The sequence below is a fragment of the Loxodonta africana genome, chromosome 2 (assembly GCF_030014295.1).
Source record: "Loxodonta africana isolate mLoxAfr1 chromosome 2, mLoxAfr1.hap2, whole genome shotgun sequence".
Taxonomy (NCBI): Eukaryota; Metazoa; Chordata; class Mammalia; order Proboscidea; family Elephantidae; genus Loxodonta; species Loxodonta africana.
In genome coordinates, this window is record NC_087343.1 from 54308662 (window position 1) to 54313796 (window position 5135).

The 5135-nt window shown below is 36.4% G+C and overlaps 1 pseudogene; it reads right to left on the minus strand.

The window, feature by feature from the left end:
* Positions 1-3653: 3653 nt before the first annotated feature.
* LOC100664729 (proteasome maturation protein-like) lies at positions 3654-4764 on the minus strand (annotated as a pseudogene).
* Positions 4765-5135: the final 371 nt, after the last annotated feature.

The window sequence follows — 5135 nt, forward strand, 5'->3', positions numbered from 1 at the left end:
ATATTAAGGTGCTTAATCTATCAAAAATTTGCTTTGCTATTTCATGATCAGTTAGTGTTCTAAAGTTTGGTGGACCTTGACAGATAATGTCAGTTGATTCTAAGGCTATGTCTACACGGATAGCAATGCATTTCGGAAAAGCGTTCTTACTCTAATCTGTAGTCAAATCAATTATTACTAGCTTGCTACACAGTGATTCAATCAGAACCTATAATTTAGAGTTTTCACACTAATTTCACTGGTAAATTTGATGGAAAGCAATAGTTGTGGCAAGATTCTCAGAAATGTTTGCAAACACAATAGACACAATAAAATTAAGTTTAAACTAGAATACCTATTCTCAAGGTGTGTTTCTGGGTTGCAACAGAAGAATAGATTTTTTTTCCTGAGCCATTTCCTGCTTCCGTTTCTCCCCTTTCTTGTTTTTATGGATCTGATTACTCTAGCAACTGCATTAAACTATTTGCTTTATTCTAGAACCTTCAGACTGAAATCTGAATTTTGAAAAATGAAGCCGACATAGAGGGAAGAGACTTGAGATACAAGAAAATTTGTCAAATGAGATAGGGATATGAGAGGGGTTTAATGTGAATGAAAGAGAGAGGTGGAAGGAGAAAGAAATTTTGTCATTCCTGGCAAAACAATGTTCAGCCTTGTCTGAAGCCAGAAAAATTCCTGGACTTTTAAATTCTTAAGCCATTCACATTATTTACCTAAATACAATCGCATGAACTTTGTTATGGATTGAATTGTGTTCCCCCCCACCCCCACCCCAAAGTTATGTTGAAGTCCTAACCTCTGTAACTGTGAATATGGCCTTTCCGGAAATAGAGGTTTTCTTTTTTATGTTAATGAAGTCATACTTGACTAGGATGGGTGCTAAACCTAATCCCTTCCAAGTAGTATGGGTGCTAAACCTAATCCCTTCCAAGTAGTATATTATAAAAAGCGTGGAATAGATTAAGACACATGCAACCAAGAAACGCCAAAGAGTGCCCAGAGCTACAGAAAGCTGAAACAAAGACCTTCCCCTAGAGCCCACAGAGAGAGCTAATGCCTTAAATTCAGACTCCTAGCTTCTCAAACTGTAAGATAATAAATTCTTTCTCTTTAAAGCCACCCATTTGTACTTCTTATTATTGCAACGCTAGTTAACTAAGACAAACCCCTACATTTTTAACTCCAGAAATACCAGGTTTGTTATTTTAAAATTTGTTTTTGTCTGAAAACTCTCTCCACACATTCCTTTCAGAAATTACCCAGAAGGGTGTCCATGTGTCTCTGAATCAGTTTCGGTTATTGCTCACAAGCAAACTAAGGCAGGATTCTATAACTTGAAGCCCTTCCCTTATGATTTCTTTTTTTTAATTTTTTTTTCCAGCTGCTAATTATCTTTTTTTCCTTTAATTTTTATTGTGCTTTAGGCAAAAGTTTACAAATAAAGTCAGTCTCTCATACAAAACCTTATATATATACACCTTGCTATATATTCCTAGGTGCTCTCTCCTTAAAGAGGCAGCACATTCCTTTTCTCCACCCTCTGTTTCTATGTCCATTCAGCCAGCTTCTGTCCCCCTCGGCCTTCACATCTCCCCTCCAGACAGGAGCTGCGCAGATAGTCTCATGTGTCTACTAGATCCAAGAAACCCACTCCTGACCAGTATCATTTTCTGTCTTGTAGTCTAGTCCAATCCCTGTCTGAAGAGTTGGCTTCGAGAACGGTTCTTGTCTTGGGCTAACAGAAGATCTGGGGACCATGACCTCTGGGGTCCCTCTGGTCTAAGTCAGACCATTAAGTCTGATCTTTTTACTAGAATTTGGGGTCTGCATCCCACTGCTCTCCTGCTACTTCAGGGATTCTCTGTTGTGATCCCTGTCATGGCAGTCATCGGTTCTAGCAGGGCACCATCTAGTTCTTCTGGTCTCAGGTTGATGTAGTCTTTGATTTATGTGTACCGTTCTGACTTTTGGGCTCATACTTACCTTGTATGTTTAGAGATCTTCATTCTCCTTTGCTCCAGGTAAGTCGAGACCAATTGTTGCATCTTAGATGGCCACTTGCTAGCATTTGAGACCCCAGATGTCACTCTCCAAAATGGGATATAGAATGCTGTCTTAATAGTTTTTATTATGCCAATTGACCTAGATGTCCCCTGAAACCATAGTTCCCAAACCCCCGCCCCTGCTACTCTGGCCTTCAAAGTATTCGGTTTATCCAGGAGACTTCTTTGATTTTGGTATAGTCCAGTTGTTCTGACCTCTCCAGTATTGTGTGTAGTCCATCCCTTCACCTAAATTAGTTCTTGTCTAATAGCTAATCAGTGAATCCCCCTCTCCCTCCCCCCTTTCATAACCATCAAAGAATATTTTCTTCTCTGCTTAAACTTGTTCTTGAGTTCTTATGATAGTGGTCTCATACAATATTTGTCCTTTTGCATCTGACCAATTTCATTCAGCATAATGCCTTCCAGGTTCGTCTATGCTATGAAATGTTTCATAGATTCATCATTGTCCTTTATCGATGCATGATATTCCATTGTGTGAATATACCATAATTTATTTATCCATTCCTCCATTTATGGGTATCTTGATTGCTTACATCTTTTTGCTGTTGTAAACAGTGCTACAATGAACATGGGTGTGCATATATCTGTTCGTGTAAAGGCTCTTATTTCTCCAGGATATATTCCAAGGAGTGAGATTACTGGATCATATGGTAGTTCTATTTCTAGCTTTTTAAGGAAGCTCCAAATCGATTTCCAAAGTGGTTGTACCATTTGACATTTCCACCAGCAGTGCACAAGTGTTCCAATCTCCCCACAACCTCTCCAACATTTATTATTTTGTGTTTTTTGGATTAATGCCAGCCTTGTTGGAGTGAGGTGGAATCTCATTGTAGTTTTGATTTGCATTTCTCTAATGGCTAATAAACATGAGCATTTCTTCATGTATCTGTTAGCTACCTGAATGTCTTCTTTAGTAAAGTGTCTGTTCATATCTTTTGCCCATTTTTTAATTGGGTTATTTGTCTTTTTGTAGTTGAATTTTTGCAGTATCATGTAGATTTTAGAGATCAGCTGCTAATCAGAGATGTCATACCTAAAAACTTTTTCCCAATCTGTAGATAATCTTTTTACTCTTTTGGTGAAGTCTTTGGATGAGCATAGGTGTTTGACTTTTAGGAGCTCCCAGTTACCTAATTTCTCTTTGCTATTTTTGCAGTTCTAGTAATGTTTTGTATATTGTTTATGCCATGTATTAGGGCTCCTAGTGTTGTCCTTATTTTTTCTTCCATGATCTTTATCAATTAGATTTTATATTTAGGTCTTTGATCCTTTTTGAGTTTGTTTTTGTGCATAGTGTGAGGTGTGGGTCTTGTTTCACTTTTTTTTTTTAGTTTCTACGTATTTAATTAAAAAATCTTTGTTATATACCGGGTTCATAAAGAATAACTTATAAGGAAGAACAATGGTAAAAATATATTTTTAAAGAAATTACTATGGAAATTGATCTTGAGTGAGTAAGTGTATGTGTGTATGAATATTCTAATTATCTCTGAACATTTAAGCATCTGGTAACATATAAGGTAAGAACAAGGAAAGGTAAGTTTTACTTTTCTTTAACAGAGTTATTTAGCAAATATATTACATAAACATATTATAAACACAATGTTAATTAAGATATTAAATCTGTGAAGTACAACAGTTTAGTCTACATCTGCTGGTTGCTTTATTTACTTTTTCACTTTAAAGACAAGTCCAAAATCAAAACTTCTGATCTTGTAACTTTTAAGGCTAAAGGGATCAAAGATTCTAAACTATCAAAAAAATTAAGTATTATTCTTACTAAGTACTAATGGACAACATAGAAACAAGATAAACACTGTTTCTGCATTTAATTTGAAGTGTTGCCACTGAAATCAATTACAAATATTTCTTCTGAAAGATGCTACTATGAAGGTTACAGACTCAAATATTGACAATGGTTTTTCTCAATTAAATTTACAGAATACCTAGAAATGGGTTTAAATGGAACCTGTGAACAGTTTTATAATATTCATTAGCAACATTTTCTTAAAGACATATAAGATTATTGTTTTAATGTAAAATAGGAATTTTAAAATCATCTCCCCTTAATGCTTTCAACTGTCACATAGCCATAACAAAAGACCCAAATAATTTCAAATCATCAGTGATACCATTTAGGCAAAAATTGTTCTATGTCAGTACTTTTAATGTTGTATACATCCAATAATAGAAAAAAGACAGCTCTACATAAGATACAGCCCAACTATTCTAATTGTCAGCACACCATATTACAGTAAACCAAGATTATATTCCACCAACGAGTATGGTTCTCCCATTACTTCACTTTGTGATGGATCATTAAGAACACGTTCAAAACCAATAGTCTCATCATTACCCCTCAAAATATCCAGCGAAAGGTTGGAGCTCACAAGAAATGGAAGACGTTGAGCCTGCTGCACCGCCTTGAATTCCATCTGCAATTTTAGTGGAGCAAACAGACCCTGGATGTTTCTCAGGGTGGAAAAATTCATTTTATCTTGGTTGAGCTGAAAAATTTTTCTGATAATTCAAGAGGATGACTGGGCAACAGTTCATTTTTCACAGAAGAAAAACCTTTTCGAAGAAGATCGTGATTCGCAAAAAGGCCACTCGTTGAAAGTTCAGTAACTGGAATACTGTCTTTTAGCTGAGATCCAAGTCCTCTGGAATTCATCTTCAGCCCGCTCGCCGCACCACCTTTCAGCCCTGTTTCCCTCTCTTGTTTCATTTTTTTGCAGATGGTTATCCAGTTATGCCAGCACCATTTGTTACATTTGTTAAAAGACTGTCTTGTCCCCATTTAACTGATTTGGGCCTTTGTCAACTATCAGTTGCTCATACGTGGATGGGATTATATCTGGATTCTCAATTCTGTTCCACTGGTCTATGTATCTGTTGTTGTACCACTACCAAGCTATTTTGACTACTGTGGCAGTAAAATATGTTCTAAAGTCAGGCAGTGTGAGGCCTCCCACTTTGTTCTTCTTTTTTAATAATGCTTTACTTATCCAGGGCCTCTTTCCCTTCCATATGAAGTTGGTGATTTGTTTCTCCATCTCATTAAAACAT